General features: G+C 39.3%; 1 long non-coding RNA gene across 1 annotated transcript in view; it reads right to left on the bottom strand.

Annotated features, from left to right (window-relative positions):
* The window catches only part of LOC116586355, a 136,148-nt gene extending 109,619 nt beyond the window's left edge, over positions 1–26,529 (bottom strand). Inside the window, exon 1 of the long non-coding RNA XR_004283999.1 lies at positions 26,369–26,529. This is a non-coding gene — a long non-coding RNA (uncharacterized LOC116586355). The remainder of the gene's footprint in view (positions 1–26,368) is intronic.
* Between the last annotated feature and the right edge of the window lie 440 nt (positions 26,530–26,969).

Genomic DNA, 26,969 nt, shown 5'->3' with positions numbered 1-26,969 from the left:
TTCAAGCTGAGCCAAGTTCTGTCACTTTAATGATGCATTTTAGAAAATAAGGGGAATACAGAGTAAAAAGGAGGTCTCTGATCAGTATAAACACAAGTAAGATTGTGATGCTTAAACATGGTTCACTATGTCAAAATCTGCCCTAAATATTTAATTCTCTATGTGCTTGAACGTCTGGGTGGTCTGAGCTAATAAAGTAGCCTTGGTGAAGACACAGTCTCTCTTCCGTTTCTCAGCACTCTGAGCAGTTGCTTACCAGCCATATTGTATGAATGACATAATGGCTAGATGAACCTTAGTGATACTGCAGAGTAATTACTTTAAAACAGTCCAATTAGCTTTAGTCTCATGTTTAGTTAAAATCATGCCCTTGGAAAGGTCATGTGAAAGACTCAGAAGAAATTAGTGGAGTATTTGATGAAGCCCCAGTTCTCAGAAAGCCATCAAGTCAAATGAGCTGAAAACACTCCCTCCTCCCTCAGAACTGTGGGTGGACTTTCATTCACCAAAGCACTTCTACCTGGTCAGCCCAGGAACTAATAAAGCATCGCAGAAAGAGGTTAAATGAACAGAAAACTCAGTGAATAAACATCAAGCCTGTACTGTGCCTACAAAAAAGTCAACCTTGAGTAACACTCTAATCAAAGTAACAAGGATTTTCACACTCTGCCTAGCCACAAGCATCAGCATCAGGTTCTGCAACTGCTTTACTTCTGGGCGTCATTTCCTGACCAGCAGCCCATCCAGAGCCTTCTTTCTTCACTTACATCTCTGCTGCTTTTCCTCATCATACTCTCCATCAGGGCAAGGAAAGCATGTCAATTTCTCCTCCAACCTTATTTGATCTTTCCCCTCCAGTTCCTTCCATTCTTATTCCAATTAAGACTGCTCTTCTCTGTACTGACTCACCCTTGCAAGCCTGAAGGCTTGTTTTCCATTCTCTTGAGAAAGATAGGTGCTTTCCTTGCGGTTCTCTCCTTTAGAGGAATTCCATTTTCCTAATCAAAGACTGGAGGGTAAAACATAAATTTTTAACAGTCCCTACAGGTTACCCTTTGGTAATATATGAGATAAGGTTATAAGAAAGCAGAAGCATACAGTTTGGTAAACAATATGGCTGCTAGGCGATTTACAGCAGAGGGTCCAAATTATCTACAGAGATGAGTCTCCAAATTTTTAATTTTATATATATTATATATTATGTGTGTGTGTGTGTGTTTTGAAAGAGAGATAGTGCTGGGTGTAGAGACAGAAGGAGAGGGTAAGAGAGAATGTTAAACAGGCTACACAGCCAGCACGGAGCCCAAGATGAGGCTTGGTCTCATGACCCTGAGGTCATGACCTGAGCCTAAATCAAGAGTCAGATGCTAAAATAAATTTTTTTTTAATTTTTTTAATAGAAAAAAAAAAAAAAGAGTCAGATGCTTAACAGACTGAGCCACACTGGTTTCCCTAATTTTTAATTATGTTTTTAAAGGATAAGTCCTAAAGTGAGTTTTTCAGATTTTCTATGTCTTCAGCAAAATCCTTAGAACTCATCACCAACCAAGACAAAAAACAGTTAATAAAATAATAAATAATTTGTTCCTACTTGTATTGAGAAAGCTAATCACTGACTTAAATTATGCTTTTCTACAAGCACCAGTGGAGAAAAAGCATTGTTTAAGCCCAGGTCTCCAGTGTGAAATTACCATCTGTGAAATCTCAGCTAAATCTTCCTATATTCAAAGAACTGTGCTAAAAGCTAAAAGGTAGGGGCACCTGGGAGGCTGGGTTGGTTGAGCAATTGACTCTTGGTTTCAGCTCAGGTCATGATCTCAGGGTCCTGGCATTGAGACCCGTGCGGAACCCTGCTCAGAGCACACGCACATGTGCTATTTCCCTCAAATAAATAAATTAAATCTTTAAAAGGAGAAAAAGGTAAAATTCAAACGTAGGAGAAATTCACACCCTACTATTTATTAGAGAAACTAATGATTTTGATAAAGTTTGATTATCTAATCCTTAACATTAGTTAGAGAAATACAAACCAGAATGATCTGTCAATTTGCTAGTGGCTAAAATGCAGAATTTGATCAGAAGATATGAATACATATTGGTGGCTTGCCTTTCTCACCTGGGGAGGCTAAGAAGAAGGGAACGTCCTTGGGCTGAATTTCTTCTCTACAAAGGCACTGAAGGCTCTCTTATCTCTCTGCGGACTTATCTATGGGATTTTAACTCAAGCCCTTTCAAGACTCTTGAACAGATTTTCTTTCTGGAACAATTTCTCCATTATGTGATGATTTGCTGATTTATTATTAAATCCAAACCTAATCGAAGATGAAGGACCAAACTTTGATTCTTTTATCTCTACATAATCATTTTTCTTGTCCTCTATTTCCTTCCATGGAAACAATGACTCCTGTACTCCATGATCTTGAGACTGTCTCCTCTGAACATCTATAGGACTGAACACTATGTATACCCCCACCATTGTACTTTCTATGACCTGGACATAATCCAAACCATCAGGCTTCAGAGACATTCCAACCAGCACACCCTATATGGCAGCCTGACATGGGTCCTCCAGGTCAATGTACTAGCTCACACTGTTTAGCCCTTCCCATGTGAGGCATCCCCCACAAAGGGCATTTCAACTTAGTGGACACTTCAGTTATAAGCTTAGTTCCAAGTCACTTGCCTTGACCCAGTTTTAGTACTCCATTCCATTGTCTCTGGATTCTTGCAACCGTCATTCCTTCTACGCATGTTCTTATTTGTTTTTGTTTTTTAAAAGATTTTATTGATTTATTTGACACAGAGAGATTGAGATCATGAGTAGGCAGAGAGACAGGCAGAGGGTCGGGGGTGGGTAGCAGGCTCCCTGCCGAGCAGAGATCTCAGAGGACTCTGAGATCATGACCTGAGCCGAAGGCAGAGGCTTAACCCACTGAGCCACCCAGGCACCCCTGTGCATGTTCTTATTTGTATCCTCTGTCTATCCTTTAGAATTGATGCACAGCACCATCTTTGTAACTGCAACACTGGCTCAGCCCAATAATTGGGTTGGTTTTTCATCATCCACACTGCTTAGGTAATGCCTGTCTTGCTTTTCCTGGCAGCTTGGTACTTTCCTAGGTCAGAGGCACTTTCTAGGTACAGCATATATTCTCCCTGATACAACAAATGAAACACAGGAAAATTAAAGGTTTAACAAGTTGTAAAGGAGGAGTTGGGGCTTTCTTATTTAGCACAATCAGGATCAGGTAATTGGTCAGTCGATTAAAATTCGGAGAGAGCAGAAGTACTGAGCTTTTGGCTTTTAGAAGGTAAGAGTCTCTTGTACAAGAGGGAATAATGAGTGCCGGGTAAGTTAGTGAGCAAGTTAAGCAGGGGTCAGTTGATAAAGCCTCCACTTTAATCCTTAATTTCTTTATAACACTCACCAAAATTTACCTCCTAGCTTAAAAAACAAAGCACAATTTATGTTAAACAGTCAATTTGATCTTATTACAATATTCACTGGAGATGCAGGTCCAAGGAACTGGCTTCTTCAGAAGTTCTGTTCCACTCACCTGTGATTCAGAACACCTAAAAATTATCAGTTACTCTGACTGAGAACTTCTGCCAAATGCAGATGACATTAAGCACAAACAATTCAAATTCAAATCTCAAAGCAGATGGAATATGAATAATAAAAATAATGTTTCACTAGTAACTCAACAATAGCATCATATGATTGGACCAAATCACAGCGGTAATTGCAGCTTGGTACGTTATTCGTTCATCTATTTGAAATTTTGGAAGAGACTCCACAGCACAGTTCAGAGGCTTTGAGAGGCTGGAGCCCATTCTGTTGTTTCAGTAGTGCCAGCCACAGCATGTTTAAACATTGCTGTTGCTAGCTGGGTGCCAGTGTGGTTTCACTTGCAAGTATGGGCAAGGATATTTTTTTAGAAACTGAAAATAATTTCTGCCAAACCATGAAATCAACTGATAAATCTATCAACTCCTAAAACAAACAAAGAAACACCTTTATTCATATTTAGTGTTCTGTGTAAAAACCATTCTTGTCACAAATGTACTTAATTCAAGTTGAGAATCCCACGGTGGGGAGCTTAGAGCTATAATCAAAGCAATAAGCAATCTCGACTCCCCTTTCTTCATTCACCTCCACACATGGCAAGTCAACAAGATGGATTCTCAGGAGCACATTCAGATGGATCTGAGACACTGAGGGGAGATCTAAGTAAAGGTGGACTGCCTGGGAAACCATTATTAACTTTTTAAAGGGCATTTACCATTAAAGATGTTTGCTTTGGGGGTTTTGTTTGTTCATAAAAAGGAAGAGAAGAAAAGGAATGGATTGAGAGATGTATAAAGCCAAATCCATAGGATATGCATGATTATATACACTATAATATATACATAAATCAATTACATAGATATACTACACTTCCTCCACTGCCAGCCCATAACATGATTATTGATTTCCTGAGAGCTAGGACATTGCCTTCTCATTCTTTGCCATCATGCTCAGTTTTCACTGAGACTTTATTGATATACTCTACCCAGGCAGCTGCTCAGTAAGTGCAATATAGTGCAATGGGTAAAAGCAAGTCAGATTTCCTGGTGTTCGAATCCCAAACCTAACACTTGCCAGCTGTGGCCCTGGGCATACCACATAACCCTTCTGTGTCTAAGATTCCTTAGTTAAATGTAAAGCATTTAGAGTAAGTGACTGGTAGTAGTAAATGCTCAGTAAATACTGGCAATTATTAACTAACTACAACTTACTAACCTTTGTGTGCAAGTGACCCACTGACTGCTTCCTAGAAGAAGAGACTCTAGAATGGAAATGCAGCTTTCAATTAGTAATAGAGAGTCTTTCTTTAAACTCAAGGACATGGTATCAGAATGGATAAACTGGAGCCATCAAAGTTGTGTCCTCAGAAATAACTGATAGATATTTTATACCTCTTGTAAACTAACCACCAGAAGGAATGTCCTGTGGATTTTCAGGCCCTGGTGACCAAATGGAAAATATACTGATGTACCAATTTGAAGGAATTCAAATTGTAGTATAGCTCTGTCCTTAAACTAGCTGTATAACTGCAGTATAATCATGCATATAATGAGAAGTTTGATCTAGCAATGCTATCCAGCAGAACTTTCTACTATGATGAAAATGTTTTATAGCTACACTGTCAGGTATGGAAGCCACCAGCCACGTGTGGCTACCGAGCAATTAAAGTGTAGTGAATGCAACTGAGGAGCTGTGTTTTCAATTTTCACTTTATTTCTAATTACTTTACGTTTAGTTTTACATAGCCACAGATGCGTAGTGGCTATCATTAGCACAGATAGAGTATTTTTTAAGATCTTTTCTGGTTCTAGCATTCTGTGATTTATAGAATTCTCTAGGTAAAAAATTGTGGAAAACAAGTATTATTACAGTGGATCTTAGAACCTACTCAGTCTCTAGGATCTGTATACTTTGGAAGGTGGTTAAAGAGAATATATAAAAAGGGACCCCTTTAAGAACACAGGTCTTGAGAAGGTAAGAGCACTTCTGCCTGGAGAGGGTGGAGTACTCTAATGACACCTGTCCCCCTGATATTTTCCAAGTCCTTGACTGTACCAGACTTGAAAGACTCACTTTCTGAAAAACAACTGTCAATATTAATTGACATTACTTATTATAGTGTAACTCATTTCACACAATAAACCTGTTATCCTGGGGTGCCTGGGTGGCTCAGTGGGTTAAAGCTTCTGCCTTCAGCTCAGGTCATGATCCCAGAGTCCCGGGATTGGCCCCCGCATCGGGCTCTCTGCTAGGTGGGGAGCCTGCTTCCCCCCGCCCCCCGCCTGCCTCTCTGCCTACTTGTGATCTGTCAAATAAATAAATAAAATATTTTTAAAATAAATAAATAAACCTGTTATCCAAATATATTATTACTATTATTGACTTACAGATGAAGAAAATAAGGCAAAGAAATGTTACGTAACTTGTCCCAGGCTATCCAACTAGAAATGAATGGATGCACCAAGATTCGAGCCCAGATAATCAACTCCAGAGTCTGCCTTCATAAAAATGAAAACAAACTTTTTAATGAATAAAAATACACATACAGAGCAGAGCTCAAATCAAAAGTACACTTGATAAATTTTCACAAAGTAAACATACTCAGATCACGTCCAGAATTTTTCCAGCATCACTGTCCCATTCAGTCACTGCTCAAATAAGCTATCAAATAAGGTTATCAACTATGCTGATTTCTAACACTATAGTTTGGTAAAGCATATACTTTAACTACTACATTATTTATCCCTGAAGACAGTATTAGAAAATCACATCTTTGTAACCAAGAGAAAAAAAACAAACACACTTCTAGCAAGAGCAATAGCTATCTGGTGGTCTCAAATCCATCGGTAGTAAAATGGACTATCAATAGGTAGGAAAGCTACTCATTCCCTCAATATGTATTTTTTGAGCACCTACTCTATGGCAAGCACTATACCAGTGAGCACTGATATTCAACACTGATAAAAACAGAAAAGGTTCCTGCCTCATACAGCATTTATTCTTTGGCCCAGCTCAGCAACTAACAGTCAATTTAGAGTGGAGGGATTTACCCAATGGCCTTGGTAATAGCTAATAGGCTCAGTGGCAATGCCAATGGTGGGACCAACACCTCAGAGAGAAGTTTCCCTGACTTTGGTCCCTAGAATTAAAGCAAAATGCCCTTCGAGCCTCCTGGAATTTTGGAAAGGTGACAACTGGAGCTTATTGCATGGATTCACACTAAAAATAACTCTATAAACAATTTCTAAATACCGTCTTTATAAGTAAAAACTTGAGAAAAGTCTGCAGGCTTAATGTAACCAGAGAGATTACAACATGAGATGGGAAATGTGGGAATATCGTGTGGACAGAAAAAAAAGGCCACCAGGGAATTCCACCCCAGCTGATGAAGAATGATTGCTCTACAATGACAAGAAACTGAGCAATTCTCACTAATATTTTCCAGAGCAAGGAAGGGGCTGATACAAGACGTGAAGAGGGGTACTTCCAACAAACGTTTTCTAGAATATCCACAAGCAAAGGGACCAGTGACAGTAAGGAAAAAAAAAAAAAAAAAGGATTTTCCTTGTATTACTAAGAGTTGAGCTTTGACCTAGGCATGTGTAAGTATGCCTGGGGATACTTCAACCACTGTTCTCCTCTGGCTCAGGGAGAATGTACGTGGAAATCGCCTCTTAAACACATCCGTCTTGCTTTTTCCGAAGTCAATTTGATTTCCCCCTTGAAATGCATATGCTAATATGACTCTGGGGAATTGTGCAAACCTACCAACACATCACAAGTTCAGCTGTTTAGACACTGTTGGGTTTTCTTAATGCTGAGAAAATAGCATGGGAGCCCTGCAGGAACTGTGCCATCACTGTGTTTTTCTTATCCAAGCTCAGTTCTCACACTAGCTGGAGCTCTTGCATCTACTGTACAATGAAAACATACTGTGGGAACAACTGAAATTGCATCTCGGGGGAGGAAAAGGGATGCATTATCTCCTGTTACCCAACTCCATGCTATCCAACCAGTGTTACCCATCCTTGCGTCAAATCCACATAGCTAATGGAGCATGACTGGCCCTGAGGGCCCCAGTCTATTTATCATAAACAGTGAATGGGAGTAAGCAATAAACAGGACTTCCCACCACGAAAAGCTGATTGGGGCTGTGCAGAGTGCTTGCAGGGAAACCCAAGTCCAGAGAGGGCAGCTAGTGTGCAGTGAACTGAAAGAGTGGCCCCAGGTTCTTTCTTTCCTGTAAATGAGCAAGAAGCAAACTCCCAGGAGTTTTGTGGTGCCAACAAGGAGCAGCCAGGATTAAGCAAGGAATTCTGCATGGCTCAGGAAGTTCTGCCTTGACTTCAGACTTCAGAAAAGTCTGAACAAGAGAAAAGTCACACTTCCAAAAAGAGAATGTTAGGACATCTAAATCCACAGCTCGTAATCTCTTCCCGCATTGATCTCAGCTTGAATACAATAGGACCTGGCAATCTTCCCACTTGGGTCTTGTGCCTTGACAAACCAGAGTGCAAAAACTAATGTTTCATCTTTCGACTATGTGGAGCACACATAGTCGACCTTTGTAAAGGTCTGTGCAATGACCTGCTCCCTGGAGCCCATGCAATACTGGCTGGGAAGTTCCCAGAGCCTACAAATGATCATTTCTGCCTCTTGGGCTGAAAGACAGTGCTCTAAAGGAGTATCCTCTTGGTTTTCTCTTGCTGTGGCCAAAATCTTTTTACTCTGCACCCTGTTCTTTTCCTTCAAGCAGCTGGGGGCTAGACTCTTCTTTTTATTAATTCACTCCTCAAATATTTATTGAGCATCTACTTATGTGTCAGGTACTTCTCTAGGGGCAGAGGATACTGCACACCCAAGACAGACAAAGTTGCTCCCTTCATGGAGATTCTATTCTACTAAGGGAAAAGATAAAAGACAAGTAAGCAAATGCATCATTTAATATTAGGCAGTGATAAGCAGCATGCAGAATAAAGCAAGCAAGCTAAAGAGACTCAGATTACAGATAGGGTGGTCAGAGAAAGTGCTTCTAAGGAGATGGAATTTCAGCAGAAACCTAATGATGTAATCAAGCCATGTGGACATCTAGGAGAAACATGGTCCAGGAATAGCATGGTAGTAGGAATAGAAAGTACCAGGTTCAGCATGCAGGAGGAACAGCAAGGAGACAAGTATAGCTAGAATACACCAAGCAAAGGGGAAATAACAGCAGATGGTATCAGCATCAAAAAGGAAGGCAAATACCTAATCACCTAAGAATCAGGTAAGGATTTTGCATTTCATTCCAGGAGAAAGGGAGGTCATTTGAGCATGGCTAAGATATGATCTTTATTGCTAAACTTTGTGACTCTCAGTAGCCCCACTCAATCACAGTGATTCCACAGTAAGACTGAGAACCAACGTTCTAGCTGGAGAATACACAGCCAATGAGAAAAAAAAAAAAAAAAAAGGACATAAAAAGACACCATTTCCAATGGATCAAAGCCCAGATGGGACAGCAAGAGCATAAGGATTCTTCAGTACAATCTCCTGCCCTCTGCCCTTGTCTTTAAAATGACCCAGTTGCTACTCTTGTGATCTGGAGAAATTCTGGGTCCACCCTATCAGTACCCTGACTAGCCACAGGTCCTTCCTGGCATGTGCATATATCTGTGCCCAGCTTCCCACTTCCACTGCTTGCTATTGCCACTGCACCCAAATTTCCTGTTACAGTGAATTATGCATCCTCTTCGACGGTGTTCTGCCTCTATGCCTGGAATGCACCCATTATTCTGCCACAAGTGACATTCTCTGTCTTGTATGCCTGAGGAAACACCCACTCATCCTTTAAGGGTCAGCTTAAATAGTATCTCTTCTGCGAAGGACACACAGTGTTTCTGTTAAAATGAATCACACTATATTGGAGGATAAACAGATGACCATATATAAGAATAAATTATCCAGACTTGGGGGGAAAGTTATCAATTTCAAAAAATGTTGTTCCTGCTTGTTGCTGTGGAGGAGGTACCATACCCCTGGGGCAGAAGAGGTAGGCCACTCTAAGATAAGATGTGCTGCTAGTGTCCTTCATCAGAGAGGAGGTCACTTCTGGGGTAGGAAGAGGCGAACCAGAGGGGGCAAAGATTTCTTAGGGGCTGAGGAAATTGGGTTAGACACTCACCCATGGAAGCTCTGAACTTTCCACTAGATGGAGCTGAGATGACCGTGGCCACTGGGGTTAGTTAGGGAGCTGGCCCACTGAGCTTCTAGGTTTGTGTGCCAGTTTTGTCCTGTTAGAGTGAATTGGTGAAAAGAACCAAGTTTCTGCTCCCTGAGGCAAGTACTGTGAGGAGGGCTGCTCCTCTATCAATGAGGAAAATAGACAAAGCCAAATTGGATGGTTATCTGTTCCATGTGGATGGCTTTTGGCCCTCCCCCCCAGCCCGCCCTCAATAACCGCAGCAATGAAGCATAGAAAGTAGCCTGTTTCTTAGATATGTAGCTTCCAATCCAACATCCACAGTTCTGTTTTGTTTTGCTTTGTTTTGTTTGGTGTACGTAGGGAAACTAAGTTCCAGATTTATTAGAAAGATTTGAGGGTATCTAGTACTATGCAACCCTTTTGCTACAATAAATACCTTGGAGATTCTTGGGCATCTATGGGGAGGAAACCTGGGGAAGGCTGGAATTCCTACTCTGAGGGACAGAGGTTTAGGATTGTTGAACTTTAGGCCACTGATGTGGATAGCATCAACAGACCAATACCTATAAGAATGGTCTCACAGGGGGCGCCTGGGTGGCTCAGAGGGTTGGGCCTCTGCCTTCGGCTCAGGTCATGATCTCAGGGTCCTGGGATCGAGTCCCACATCGGGCTCTCTCCTCGGCAGGGAGCCTGCTTCCTCCTCTCTCTCTCTCTGCCTGCCGCTCTGCCTGCTTGTGATCTCTGTCAAATAAATAAATAAAATCTTTAAAAAAAAAAAAAAAGAATGGTCTCACAGGTTATGTCATTTTTGGTTTCTCTCCCTCATTCTTCAAGAACAGAGAAGGCAGGTTACCCATCTTTTTTTCTCTTCCAACAGTCAAGATGCCTGGCACTTAGTGGATGCTCAATAGATGTGCACTGAACAAACACATGAGTGGGTAAATAAGGAAGGGGAAAGGAGATGAAAGAGGGTAAGGGAAAGAGGGGGAAAGCCAGGCAAACCTTGCCATATGGGAAACCATGTGTTCAGAACAAAGATTTGTGTGCCTTCCAACACTTTGAGTCCATAAAGGCAAGTGCTTCACCTGTAAAACCATATACTACCTTTGATCTTGCCAGAAGAGGTCTTTCTGATCATTTATAGAAATGCTTACCAACCTGTTCTACTACTATTGAAACAACTAAAGAATTTATCTGTAGATAATCATCAACTAAAGAATATGTGTTTCCACTGAATGAGATGTAAAATAAAGTAGCTGCCCTGCATTGTGGACAGTCTTAACTCAGAAGACAGCAATCATAGCCTAACAAATGTTAATCTACTACTTTTTGTGACTAAATTGAGGTTAAAACCCAAGTAGCTCCTTGTATAAGATCAAAGGTGGTAAAATTCCAGAAAGGCAACTACATTCCAAACTTCTCATTGACTCTGTTTAGCAGCTAAGAAGATCATAATTGTTACTTTAATAACTGGGAGGAACAATGGGTTTTTTTTTGGTTTGTTTGTTTGTTTACTGTTGAATAATATTTTTTTCTTTTTTTTAATTATTTCTTTTCAGCGTAACAGTATTCATTGTTTTTTGCACCACACCCAGTGCTTGATAAAAGGCACGAGTTTAAGTTCTGACTCTGCCTTCATTCAACTATGTGACACTGGCCAAATCATTTAACCACTCTGAAATTTGGTATCCTCATCAATGAAGGGAAGATAACAACAGTTAACCTGCAGTGCTGCTGTGTAAATTAAGCAAAATGGTTCATGTGAAATAACCGTGAGGTATTGAGCACAATATGAACATAAGTCATTCTGGATACAGTTCTGCTATTAGAGTACCAATGGGATAAACCAATATATTTACAACCTATTTACTTTATTGTTATAATTAAAGAATATAATGAAGGGATATCATTAGATTTCAGGCAGGAATGTGTACTTCAATTGACATATACGAAAATTCTTGAGACATTTTCTTTAATATCATACAGCAAGTGAAAGAGCCCTGGGCGAAACATAAAGACTTTAAGAGTGAAAGGTATTTTTATAATTTATTGCCTTTCATACTTTGTTTTCCAAATCTGCCTCAAAATACTGGTTCCTCATGGCCATTCATACTTTGTAAAATTTTATCTGGCCAAAAAAATAGGTCTTTCCAGGCATAGTAAGGTTAGAAAGTATAAATATAAAGATGGATAGAATTGATGACACAAAAATCCTAAATGTCAACAGAGCAAGAAACAAAAAAAATAAAGCACAGTTGAAAAACAGATTACAAGTAGGGTAAAATATAGCAAGCAGAAAAGAGAAAGTGTCAAATTCCTGCATTTATAAGTTTTTAATACAAAAATTATAAACAATACAATGGCAAGTATGGTTAAATGGCATAGAAAGATAATTCATAAGAGAAGAAACACAGATGACAAATAAGAATACCTGATCTCCTTAGAAACTTTTTTTTAAAACATTTTTATTTATTTATTTATTTGAGAGAGAGAGAGAGAGAACAAGTGGCGTGGAGGGTTGCAGGGAGAGGGAGAAGGAGACTCCCACTGAGCAGGGAGCCTGACACAGGGTTTGGGGCTGGATCCCAAGATCCTGAGATCACAACCTGAGCCAAAGGCATACACTTAACCTACTCAGCCTCCCAGCTGCCCCTGATCTCCCAGGAATTAAAGGAGTATAAAGTGAAACAACAAGAAGCTATTTTTCTCTGATCAGATGGGTAAAGGTTTAAAAGAATGCTAACACCCTTTGTTGCCAAGGGTGTAGGAAGTGGGCACTCTCATTAACTGTTGGTGGGATTAACTTTGGTACAACCTTACTGAAGGGCAATTTGGCAAGACCCCTAAAAATCTAAAACAGGTAAACTCTTTGACCAACTCTTTCCCATCTAGATATTTATTCTAAAGAAATCATGCGACAAACGCACAAGATGTCTGAATAAAGTTCTCTCTCATGTAGTTGTTTATTACAGAAAACTGGAATCAACTTAAATATCCAGGGGATTATTTTCAATAAATGATGAAACACACATACAGTAGAATACCACAAACAGTGATCTAGTTACTGATATGAAAAAGCTATCTGTAATTAAGAAACAAAACAGTAAAAACTATGAATCTGGTTATTGTCCTTGCATGAGAGAGGGTTGATATTCACTCTATAATTCTCTCAATTGTTCCATTCATGTTTTTATTGTATGAAGCATGTAATAACAACTACTGTTATATTAAAAGAGATAAAAGCTATTTCCAAAATGATTTTTTCAAAGCAATATAGCTTTTTCACACTAACCATTTCACATCACAGTATTTTAAGTATTACTTCCTTTTTTCTTGAAGGTCCCAACTGAGATATATTTGAGATCATTCCAACAAAATATTCTCTCTAGGAGAACATGATTTGTTTTCATCCTCACAGTTTGATATTCTGACATAAAAGCTAAAATAATGAGTCAGGCTCTTTCTCCCCAACCCTCACCAGGAATTGTAGCCCCCTTACCTACTTTTCTATTGCTAGGACAAAACTCAGCTCCAAATCAAAGAACCCAACTGTATGGAATAACCTTTTCATGCAAGGCTATTAATCACTTCTCCAACTTTTGCTTGCCCATCTTTGAGGTGACCAAGGGCCCAGGCCTGGGTTACTTTATTCAGGAACAGCAGGGTAATTCCATTTAAGAAATCACTCAGTTCAATGAAAAAAAAAATGTATTCAGGACCAAAGCTTAGTTGATATAGCACAGCAAATGGAGCATGCTGTGATTTTAGAAAAAGGTTGCACAGATTTAAATTTTACTTACTAACTCTGTAACTTCGATGAATTATGCTAACCCTCAGGTCCCATACCTATACAATAAGTTTATAAATATCTTCTTCATTGGATGGGAGAAATCACATATTTAGCACTTAGCACAGTACTTGACAAGTAGCTAACACTCATGGGTATGGTCATTAATATCATCATTTGTCTTAATTATCTGTTACTGTGAAATTAATCCAATTTTGTGGATCAGGAATGTGAGAAAGGCTTGGCTGGATCTCCTGGCTCCAGACTTTGCACGAAGCTATAGTCGAGGTGTCAGCTGGAACTGCAGTCATCTTTCTGATAAACTGGGCCGGGGGAGTGGTAAGGAGGGGTTCCACTTCCAAGCTCAGCCAAGGTACTGAATTGGCAAGATTTAGCTGCTGGAATGAAGTCCTGTTTCTCAGTAAGAAGGTCCTCAGTTCCCTGCCACATGAGCCTCTCAATAAGCTAGCTAAGAACAGGGCAGCTTACTTCATCAGCAACAGCAAGTAAAAGGGCAAGAAAGTGCCAGCATGAGGGAAAGTATAAGTAAGATAGAATTCACAGACTCTGATAACCTAATATTGGATGGGACAGCCCATTACTTATCCCATTTTCTATTCCTTAGGAGTAAGTCACTAGTCCCAGCCTACAAACAAGAGGAAGGAATTACACAAGGAAGTGAATACAAGGAGGTAGGGATCATTGGGAGCCATTTTAGAAATAGCCTACCATATAATTTTCAAGCTTTTCCAAGAAAATACTAACACTTGAGAAGTATATTATATGACTTTAGTAGACCTGTATAAACCCAGACAGATTTCAAAGTGTCTAGTTAGAGTTAATGGATCATTCTGCCTGAACTACTATCTCAGTTAACATGGTGATAGGGTTCACAGAGACCTAACATAAGGGAAAGAGCTGGTGCTACAGAAGTCTTCTTTAGTATTTATACAACAAAAACAAAAGATTTTTTTTCCCTGTTTCTTTTCCAAATATAACCCAACTCTCTGCTCTCTAAGATACTCCTTAACTAACTTTTGAGGAATTTAGGCACCACCTCAGCTCTCACGGTCACTTTCCTCTTATAGCAAAGAAAGGTGGTCCCACACTTGACTCCATCTAAGTCACAGCCCACCTCTTGCTGTCTTCTGGTTCCTAATGGGATGGGGCTATTGTTTATCTTCCCAATTCACCCCAGGTTGTAAATATCCCATTTTCTTCACTCCTCAAAGCACCAGGGAGATTTTGTCACTTGATTTCAGAGAGCAATTTAGTTTTTCTTGGCTCTTTCAATTCTCTTTCCAGATCATACCTGATACTACAAAAACAAAAGCAAGTGTCTATCAAGAGAAGAATGGATAACTAAATTGTAATATTACAATGCGACTGGCTTCCTTATGTGGAAGAGCATACAGCAATGAACAGAAACTCATTAGACTACAACAACATGGATATATTTTTTAAAATTATGTTGAGTAAAAGAAGACATTACAAAGTAAAACTTTAGAATTTTACATGACTTTCAAGAATAGGCAAAACTAGTCCATGGAGATAAAAGTAAGAATAAATGTTACCCTCAGGGGGAGCTGGGAAACTAGAGTGGACAGAGGCATGAGGTAATTTTCTGGAGTGATGGAGGTGTCTTAGATCCTGATCTAGGTGATAGCCATACTAGTATAAAAATATGTAAAATGTTTTGACCTGTACATTTAAGATGTCTGCATTTTGTAATGTAGAAATTATACCTCAATATGCCCTGAATAAAGTTAAAATACTGAAAATGCTTTTTTCTAATTAGGCAGAACCCCCTACTCCACTTCCACAGAACACCCAGATAAACTTCAATATTCTACCATGTCTTGTTTGGAGAAGTATATCCTCTCATCTTTCCCTGTTGGGAACTACTATGCAATTCATTTATTCAACTGCTATTTATGCAGCATTCACTATGTCCTGTATAGAGCAGAACTGGATTTGAGGAGCCACAGCTACAGGAAGAACTAACTACTTTATCCCTAGAGTACACTTGCCTCAGTGATTGGCTCAGGACAGGCAGCCTGGGCTTGTGAGTGGAACCGGATGAGAACCAACTCCTACTCAAACACACAGACTTCTGGTTCAACTAGAAATTCAGGGGCAGGCACCTTACATACAGACAGGTGGGTGAGTGCAGAGAGGGAGCTCCTTGCCTCCATTTAATCCCTTGTCCTGTTTTTCACGTGATGAGGGATTAAGAGAGGGGGTTAATCTCGACAAACAGAAGGTTTCCAAACCACCTTCAAAGGTGCTGAGATAACTCAACAAAAATAGTTTTTACCCCAAGGAATACCAAGAACTAATAGCATCGAGGGTGGCTGTCTAGTTGAGAGCTGAGTCAGAGCCAACATTGAAGATAAAGGTAAGGAGGTTAGTAAGACAGGTTTTCCAAGTACACAGGAGTATTAAGGTGGGGAGGTGGCTTGGTGTGACTCTAGAGTCTGTGCCAGCTTGGGTATTTGGTACTAAAGTCTTCAGGAAAATTCTCCTAAATATCTTCTAAGTTCCTATTCTTTGAAACAGAATTAAACTACTGCTATTGCTAAAAGCACAATCAGCATCTCATTGGTGTTCACCAAGGATTGTACTCACTTTTTTTTTCCTAAATGAACCAAAAAACCAAGGGTTTTTTCAGGAATTACAATTGTTAATGTAGAGAAGCAATGTTAAATATAAAACATGGGTCAGGACGCCTGGATGGCTCAGTCAGTTAAGTGTCTGCCTTCGGCTCAGGTCATGATCCCAGGGCCCTAGGATTGAGTCCCACATCAGGCTCGTTGCTCAGCGGGGAGCCTGCTTCTCCCTCTGCTTGTACTCTCTCACTCTCTCTCTCTCTCTCTCTCTCTCTGACAAATAAATAAATAAAATCTTAAAAATGGGTGAATCCCATTCCATTGTTCTTTGTTCACAGTCTCATTATCCTCAAGTTCTAAGGATGCTGTATCTTCTCTTACTTTCAATATTTATAACCTTATATCAGAAATACTGATGACTTTTAAGATCTTAAGTGTTTGTGGCATTTTTATAATGATGTATTTTTCTGTTTAAGACTTTTAGGAGCAGACACTCATACACACAATTGTTTTGATCAGCTTATAATACAAACTGTTAGAAGTACGCACATAGAACACCCTAGAGTTAGTAAAAAATATGAGATTAAGTAAACACATATCAATTTTAAATGAATATTGATTCCTTTAAATTAATACCTTGGAAGATACTTATTCCAACAAAAATTCCTCTTTGAAATTCTTCCTAGATCTAGTTTATCAGGGGCACCTAATACAGTGACAGATAAGATGAAAATCATTATAATTACAACTTCCTTTAATTAAGAAAGATGTTGGCCCAGCTTACAATCAAGATCAAAACCACCAATAAAGAGAATGATACACTATAACTGAGGCAATTTTAAAAATATCCACAGTTCAAAAGTATAATTTAAAAAAATATTTGTGGGGGTGCTTGAGTGGCTCAGTCGGTTAAGTGTCAGACTCTTGATTTGGGCTCAGATCATGATCTCAGGGTTGTGAGAATGAGCCCTACATTGGGTTCCAGGCTCAGCAGGGAGCCTACTTGGGATTCCCTCTCCCTCTTGCCCTGCCACTCCCTTCCCTCTCTAAAATAAATAAATAAATCTTTAAAAAAAAAAAAGTGTGGTAAGCAATGGCAGCATTGTGACATGGCAGCATAGGTATGTGACAACCCTCCCAAGCTATTCTTTACTGGAAACGATAGTCATTTTTTTAAAAATATTTTTTATTTATTTATTTGACAGGAGACATCACAAGTAGGCAGAGAGGCAGGCAGAGAGAGAGAGGAGAAAGCAGGCTCCCTGCCGAGCAGAAAGCCCGATGCGGGACTCGATCCCAGGACCCTGAGATCATGACCTGAGCCGAAGGCAGCGGCTTAACCCACTGAGCCACCCAGGCATCCCACGATAGTCATTTTTTATAATAAGACCTTTTGTGAAATTTTTTTAAAAGGAGAGAAACCCACCCAATCTCATTATTTAGCGTTATCATTCCTCTATCAATGAGTACATATATGTACCATGTATCTTACCATCACTCTATGAATGGAACTTTTTAGTTTTTTTAAATAAAATTTAAAATTCTCCTGTTCATAAATTAATATGTTAATCAAAGAGTTCAGGGAAACATGGAAGAGTATAAAGAAGAAAATATAATCACTTATTATCCCACCACCAACAGATAGATGATTTTAAAGGTGAGTTTTTTATATTAGCTTAAAAAGGATGACGATGAAGCTGAGATGGCCCAGTTAGTTGAGAGAGACTATTCAGGAAAATTTGCATTTATCTTGTGAAAGATGAACACTGGGGGAAAAAATCAAGTTACAACATTCTCTCTATAAGTCAGTCCTCAAGTAATTAATGCCAAACATATGAGTGCCTTTGGTGTTAGGAATTCTTTGCCTATCATCTGAAAAAGTAGTATCTTTCTCACCTCAGAAAGCTGTGTCTCACAGAATGGAACAAGCCAAGAGGTGTTTATCTTTCCAAGCAAATTAGGATCAATAAAAACAGAACAGTAGGTACTATCAGCTTTTTTGATATAATCGAAGCCACTCAAACATTTCATCCACTAGCTATGCTCAAATCCAAACAACCCTGCCAACATCTGGACTTCAGAAACAAAGGGCTCTATTCTTCCTAAGAGCCCTGAATTTACCTACAATGACCAAAGTAAGCAAAATGTATTCTTGACAAAGAATTTCCAGAGTCCTGAAGTGTAAACCTAAGTTTACTACTAACTACTATAATTGTGAGCCACCAGGTATATGGCACCTGAATTCCTCCATCTACATTACTAGAAGTCCATATAAAACCAGCTGAATGAGGATTTCCTCTTTACTATCTTCCTGTATTCCTTTGACCACTCTGATGCTCTTCCTCTGTGTCTCAGTCCCTGAGCTGGGTGCTGAATCTATGAATCTGGAGCGAAGTGAGGACCAGTCTGGGTCGGAGAGGCAGACCTCAGAGATACTAACATACAATTAAGGTTGAACTAATAGGACTAGCTCACATCTCCAAGGAAGAGTATGTAGAGTAAGAAGAGGGAAAGACCACAATGGAGACCTGAGGAACCCTTGAAGTCTGGAAAGACATGGTGATTAAAAAAATAGGGAGCAAGGAACAGGGGCACGGATCTTGGTATCTGTATTCTGAATGCATACTATATTATCATTATTTGTTATAAAGATCTCCTTTATATTAAATATCTCACTAGTAAGAACTTTTGTCTTGTTTATCTTTGGGTTTTCTTTAGCACCCTGCAGATGTTTAATTGAGAAGAGAGAGAGCAGAAGAAGGAGAGGGTAGAAGTATAAAAGAAGGAAGAAATGGAAGAGATGGAGTGAAACTAGGAAGACAGGAAGGAGAAAACCAGCCAAAGGGGTAATGTTTCCATACAGACTCCCTGTCCAACCTGCTTGTTATAAACAAAACTGTGGTGACTCTGAACCAAAAGAAGCAGAGCAAGAAGCTTGGATATAGAATATTTCAATGCATATCCATTACTGCTTAGGAAACTCAAGGTCAACTCTAAGAAATCAGCCTCCAGAACAGAGTCCTATTTCCATTCAGAGTACCCAATGCTTCTACATGTACATGAACTATTTTAGTGGTAACATCAGTGAAGTCAAACCTTCTGAAGTGAAAATATCTTCACTGGTTCTTTAGGCTTCTGAAAGGAAAAGCAATAAAATAGATCTTAGGAACTGAACTGGCTCCATACTAAAAAGAAGGCACAAAAGACTTAATAAGCAGCAAGATAAATGTGTGTTTACAATTTTCCACTTACAGTGGCTTGCAGGAGATAAGACTGTGAGGTGGCAAAAACGAGGGCAAAAAGGTGTTGGTTCAGAAGACATTCAGACTGCCCTGTTGGTGGATTCTGCACAATGGCAAATGATAGCTCTCCAAATGGTTGTGATCTGCATCATCTAAAAACTCCTACTTATTTTTTCCCAGCCAAAGTTTATCTCCACTTGACTTTGTAGGTCCTTGAAGCTAATAAATTATAGAACTACTTGCCCAGAAAAATATTTTTTATGGAAAGAATCTATTGTAATCTAGAGGAAACACTCATTGTCTGAATTCCAACAAACCTGTTCCATGATATGTTTGAGTTCTCACACTCTGCCCAAAACCAAGACATGTACCATGAATAGAAACAGTTTAAGGCACTTGATCCAAGACTCACACTGTATTACAAATTCAGTTCTCTAATTGGAAGGTTGGGCGAGGGACAGGGAGGTTCAGAAAAATCTTTTTTATCTGGCCATACTTGGAACTCTTTGTTTAGTCTGAAGAAATCCAAATCATACAGCTCTTAAGATTCTGTACTTTTTCACTTTGCCTTTGTGTATGCTGCATGCACCAAAAAACTGTCAAAGTACAAAACTCATTTCTAGAACAACTTAGAGCCAGCCCACACCAAACAATCATTTAAAATAGTGTGTTGCTTTTCTGTAGTTCCTTCGGAGCACAACATTAATTTTCTGGGTACTTACAGGAATTTCCTTAACAACTCAGTCAGATAACACTTGCCCCCATTTTCCAAATGAAAAACTATTTTGAAAAATGGCATAGCATAACCTATTCTTTTTGGGGGGTCCTCAATACCTATCCAGTTTTCCCCTCCCCTTACCTTCCTGTTGCTTCCCTCCCAAGAGAAGCATGAAATGCCAACCATTTCTTTACAGCATGCATACATACACATACACAAGCATAGATACCCACTGTGTTGAATACATTTATTTTCTAATTCTTGATACTCTGGCATTCGGGGTGCTGATCTTAGAAAGACTGTCCCTCCCAGAACTAATTCCTAGAGATAACACATTACTTCCCTGGGAGTGAAGCCTTTGATGAATAAACCAACCAATCAAAGTTTATACTCCCAACCATTTCCTTCATCAAATTCTCAAACACTGAGCCAATAATTGTCTTGTCTTAAAATATCCCAGGGCCAGGTACCAGACAACTGGGAACCACCCCTAAAGCCCCAAACCCACCCGAATTATATAAATTATTTAATCCGAAACTTGGGGTATCTTTCCTGCCTCACCCATTTCTTCCCACAAAAATCCCAGTAAAGGTTCAGAGCCCTCTCTGGCTCCTGATTAATTCTGTTGTTTCCCTGTATGGCTATGCATGGCTGGTATGCTATCCCTTATGTTTCCAGGGATCTGTGAGTATAAAATTCATCCTCTGTAACAATCATTTCTGGGTCTATGTGTCTTACCATACCCGATAAGAACAAATAGTGGGTGCATTTTTAACATATCCACATTCTGAGAAACCCAATAACCTAAGTGCTTTAGAATTCACTCACTTTCACTAGGTCCCCTAAAAATAGAGGGACAAGGATGAAAAATTCTAGTTCAAGGTTCTAATCACTAGGGAAGAAAGCATCCTCTAAGTACTATATCAAATTTCACTCTATCTAACTGCAAATGAGAGTTCTTACTTTAAGTGCCAGGCCTATGAACCCAATTTTATTTTTATGAATTTGTTTATATAATGTGTATATACACGTGTACTGTGAGCTTCCCAAGGCCAAGTGTAATAACTCACACTTTTTTGCTTCTCCTACCACAGGGAAGGATCACACTACATAAATAGTATTTTTTAGTGATTAATACACTGAAGTTACAGTTTGGACCAAGTTGTGGATCTGTTACTTACTACCTTAAGCAAGAAGTTAACTCATGGCTCAATTTCCTCAATTATAAAATGGATATAATGATATGGCATACCTCATACAATTAAATTAATAATATATGTAATAAACTTGGCAAAATTCCTAGAATATAGAAAGCCTTCGATAGGGATATCTGGGTGGCTTAGTCAGTTAAGCATCCAACTCTTTTTTTTTTTTTTAAGTTTTTTTTTATTTATTTGACAGACGAAGATCACAAGTAGGTAGAGAGGCAGGCCGAGAAAGCAGGTTCCCTGCTGAACAGAGAGCCCAATGTGGGGCTCTGTCCCAGGACCCTGGGATCATGACCTGAGCGTAAGGCAGAAGTTTTAACCCACTGAGCCACCCAGGCACCCCAAGCATCCAGCTCTTGCGTTTGGCTCAGGTCATGATCTCAGAGTCGTGAGATCAAGGCCTACATCAGTCTCCCCACTAGGTGTGGAGCCTGCTTAAGATACCCTCTCTCCCACTACCCCTCCCCCACCACTGGCATACTAGCACTCTCTATCTCTAAAATAAAATTAAAATTAAAAATTAAAAAAGGAAAGCTTTTGATATATATTTTCTAATATCATTATTGTGGTGGGTACTTCAGAAGCACAGGTTAACTAGCATTTAAGACAAAATCTCTTCTTAACATGGTCATATTGTTTACACCTACCTATCAGTTTAATTAAGAAAAATGGAACAGAAAGAATATTTATTAAGCATGTTTTGTAAGCCAGACACTGAGCTAGACCTTTTGCTTTATTTATTTCATCTAATCCTCATACAAACACTATGAAGTAATATCATATCTGCCTTATAAATGAGGTAACTAAAGCTCAGAGAGACCAGTCTCTTCAAGATAACCCAACTTTTAAGTAGCAGAGTAAGGATTTGGAAAAAAAAAAAAAATCTGTCTAATTCCGAAGCCCACTGGTCCTTGTTGCTCCCAAGTTGAACTGTAATCTAACATCGTAGGAAAGTTTAATTATCAGGGGAGCTCCTGGGAATTGGAAGAGAGCAGAGATAATATAGTGATATGCTCCTTAGCAGAGAAAATATCCAGGTTGCCCCTTTGTAAACAAAAAACATGGGAGTAGAGATACAAGCACTGAGAGGAAATACGAAAAGACAGAAGTAGATGAAACAAGAACTGGAAAAATCTATAAAAAGAAGTAGGAAAAAATTATAGTATCACAAAAATGAAGTTTACATTAAATGCAGCAATAAGGAGAGTAAACACTGACACAGATATAGTAAAACACATGGAAGATGTGGTTAGAAAACTGAATAAAATAAAATGGAAGTAAACAAATGGTTTAAAAAAAATGTTCAGAGAAGAGGATGATAAATATGGAAGAAAGTAAGAAAACATGAATAGTAGTGACATTCCTGAAGAAGAAAACCCAGATAATAGATCAGTAAAATATTTCAAGATATAGTTCAAAATGACTTCTACTCACTATCTCAGGTAGCACCCTCCCAGGGCAAGTTAGTTCTTGCAGGGGAATTTTGCCACTCTCTATAGAGTTAGATCAAATTGAGCTCTTCTTCAAATGTAGTTCTATCAGCCAATCCCAGGACTACAACGTTTTGGTTAATAAAATTGAGTTCTCAGGTATAAGCTATATATTTTTTCCAAAAGAAAGAAAGATTTATCAAATTAAAATTGAAAGATACATCTCATCCCTAGGAAAAAATACCAGAACAATTATTCAACTTCAAAGATGAAAAAGAATCCTTTTACTATCCTGAAAAAAAAAAAAAAATCAAGTCACTTAGGGTTAAAAAAATCAGTGCTAGAAAACAGTAAAGCAATGCCAACAAAGTCCACAAGAAAGAAAGTGTGACCCAAGAATTTTAATATCCACCAATACAAGTGTAAAAACAATGGGTAAACACTTCTGAAAATGCAAGAGTTCAGGGGCTATAGTTTTTTTTACCGAAGGAGAATAACTACAACAAATATGGGTATTTATTTATACAACAGAAGGTAAATGTTATATAACCTCGGAATGTATATGTGATAAAATTAATAACATTTTTAAGTAAAGGAGAAGGGAAGGTGTATGATGACTTCAGTACAACTGTGTTTGGCTCTAATATAGTCAGAATTAAAGACCCCAACCACAAATCCAAGGGGTGGGACCCTGGAAACCAGGACACAAGGGGAAAGTTGTAACTGTTTCTGGTAAAGACCTCAGCCCTCACAAAGAAAACTGGTTGGAGGGTCTCATGAAGGAACACTAAGGAACTTTCAACAGTGTCCTAGGAGAGTGTCAGTGTTTGGACATCTGCTGTCTTAGGACAGATTACTGAGAAGCTGACCCTAAAATGAGGGCTCATGTACAAGTAAGTGATTTATTAAGGAAGTGCACTGGGAGAATCTGGCAAGAGGGGAGGGGTAGATAGGAAAGGGAAAGAGAAGAAGCCAAGGGAGGATGCAATCTTCAGCATAGTCTCAGCCTCATGCTGATCTTGAAGGGAACCCTGGAGCATAAATTACATCTCAAGGGTTTGTCCCCTCTTGTAGCAAGGGATTAACAATTCTTTTGTTCCCCTGTTCCAATCACTCACTGGCTGTGAGAGAAAGAAGGAAGACATAAACTCCCAGACAACCAGGAACACACAGACCTCTACACTTCTGGAGGATGAGGCTATAGTAGCCCAAGGGTATTCCTATAAAGAAAGTTGCAGAGGCAATTACCCTAGCCCTCTAATCCTGGAGGAGCAGAGAAGATAGGGTACGTGTAGAAGAGCAGCAGAAGAGCAAGGCTGGGAAATGCGGGAAGGCAGGCTAAGCCCCAAAGCCTGTCTGAGCCAGAGCCAAGTCCCAGTTAGATAAGGGGATACATTTCCATTGGAAAGAGAGAATGATGTTTTGTTGTCATTGTTGTTGTTTTGTTTTGTTTTGCAGGGGGAGGAGGAGTTGAAGCATATATATTTTTTATTTTTTTTTAATTTGTATTTATTTTATTAATTTCTTTTCAGTGTTGCAGAATTCATTGTTTATGCACTACACCCAGTGCTCCATGATGTTTTGATTCTATATGAATCTACACTCTTTAAATGAAAGTGAGACTATCTATTAATACCTGAAAGTGACTAAAAAAAACTAAGGGATGTACCACAGAGTTTCATCCAGGGGCAGGCTAGGAAACAAGAGAGTAAATTTCAAGAGTTGGTGATAAGCAGAAATAGAGCTACTTGTTCATACCCTCCAACTCCAATGCATTCAACAAACTGCTTACACATGTGTGCTACATATCCCATATAAATTCTTGCTTTTAATCACATAGTTTAGCTCTGGAAAACACATAATAAATCCATAATAGCAGGTGCCCCTGGGGAAGGGATCGTGTGACTTTGATGCAGTCAGTAATCTATTTAAAAAATAAAATCATTTAAATTCAAAATCTTTTAACTAATAAGGAAAACAAGCAAACAAAATCAAATGGAAAAGTAAGCTGGAGCCAGGTATAAGTTAGTTTGTAAAATGTATAGCACAGGATGTCTGGGGGGCTCAGTCAGTTAAGCGTCTGCCTTTAGCTCAGGCCATGATCACCGGGTCCTGGGATTGAGTCTGGCATCCAGCTCCCTCCTCTGCGGGGAGTCTGCTTCTCCTTCTGCCTCTGCATCTCTCTCTTTCTGTGTGTCTCTCAGGAATTTAAAAAAAAAAAAAAAAAACTTAAAAAAAAATAAATAAAATATATAGCACAATCTCATCAATTTGCTATGAAGGCAAGTTTGACGCCATGTCCTTGGATACCAGTATGAAGAAAGGAATTCCACAATTCCCAGCACCCATCAGAGGAAAACAAACCATTTGTTAGGGAAAACACTGTTTCTCCTACAACCATGATTAGAATTAAATTTCTCCTATGGGTCTTCTCTTTTGGTTCCTATAAAGAAGTCAACATTTTCACTAACTTCATTATTCTAAACAGGGGCAAACTTCCTAGAGTTGCCAATCTTACAATGTTAGTTATTATTAGTAATAAGAACTAAAGGTGATATGAACCAGGGATCATTACTTCATAGGTGAAGTAATGAAATCACAGCAATCATTTAGGTTTAGTAGGAGGGATGGAAAGAAAATTAAGGGGTCTACAGCACTGAATCATTAGGCTAATGCCTGAAAACCACTTAATCTCCTGAGTCAGATGCAACCAACTATGTACAAAGGATTAAATTTCACTAAGCGTTCATCTTCAGATAATATTTGAACTTTGAGTTCTTCCCACTACACAATAAATGAATAGTATTCCTACACAGAACATTCACCTAGGTCTCCTCACTGCAACCCAAAGTAAATGTGAATCACCTACCACTACGCATCTATTAGAATGGATAGAATTACAAAGTCTGACCATGCCAAGTGTTGGCGAGGGTGTGGAGGAACTGGAACTCTCATACACTGCTGGTGAGACTATAAAATGAAGCAATCACTTCAGAAAACAGTTTGACAGTTTCTTTAAAAAATTATACATGCACTAACCGTAGGATCTAGCCATTCTATTCCTAAGTATTTGGCCAAGAAAAGGGGAAACTATGTCCATACTAGACTTACACACAAACAGTAACAGCTTTGTAATAGTCAAAAAAATGGGAGCAACCCAAACATCAAATCAACAGGTGAATGGATAAAATGTGGTAGAGTCGTACCATGGAGTACTAATCAACAATAAGAAGAAGGAACTAGTAATACAAGTAATATCAGTGATTGAGTGGATCTTATGGGCCAGGAACTTTATACTCTTTGATTTTAGCCTCATGGGGACCCTATAAGCTAAGTACTACTCTCCTGAGTTGAGAAAACTGAAGCTTAGGGAAATAAGCAACTTGTCTGGGCTCATACAGCTGAACACAGACCAAGCCAGTCTGACTGAAAGTCTTCACACACGCTTTACTCAGCAAAGAGTGCTTTTGGTTCCTTCAACCCATCAACCTCTTCCAGGTGAAGCTGTACATCCAGGAGACGGTCTCCAAAAACAAGAAGGGGTTCAGAGTTTGGGCAGAGGTTAACTGTAAAGGAGGAAGAAAATTTTTCTTTTTTACAGATAATGCCCCAGAGGACTCACCCTTTCTTATCACTCAGCTCCAAATCCTCAGGTCTTAATCTTGATGTGTCAGGTCTGGGGACCCTTTGGACTGTTCCCCAGAGAGGCTGCCCTTCCATCTCAAGACACAGGTCCATACAAGCAGCAGCTCCACCTGGGCACCTATTACTGAAGCAAGCTGCAATTTGATATTCTCTTACTGTTTACTTCGGTCTTAATTACAGGGTGGGGGAAAGAGCACCTAAAGTTTGCCAAAAACTTCAGGGATTTTTTTTTTAAAGTTCCTTCCTTTCTTTCCAGTTGTTCAACTCTGTTGGAAAAGGCAAAAGGAATGCTTTCAGAACTGAGTTTGCTGCTGAGTTGCCAGGGTTTAGAGATCTCTGCAAAGGTCATTGTTTCTGTAAAGGTCATTGTCTTTTCATGAAAACCCCGGCAAAGCATGCCAATGCAGGAAAACCACGAGCTTGCCAAATGTTCAGTGTCCCAGTCACCTGCTCTTCCTGCCCTAGGAAGGATGTGGATGATCTCTGGAGTAAAGGCATCGGATTGGTTTTGTTCCTTTCTTGCTCTTAAATCAGCTGCAAAATGCATGAACAAAGCACGCACAGTACAATTCTCAGAG

Source organism: Mustela erminea, chromosome 3, assembly GCF_009829155.1.
Source record: "Mustela erminea isolate mMusErm1 chromosome 3, mMusErm1.Pri, whole genome shotgun sequence".
Taxonomy (NCBI): Eukaryota; Metazoa; Chordata; class Mammalia; order Carnivora; family Mustelidae; genus Mustela; species Mustela erminea.
The sequence above is the reverse complement of the archived record's forward strand: the minus strand, read 5'-3'. Positions and strand labels throughout refer to the sequence as shown.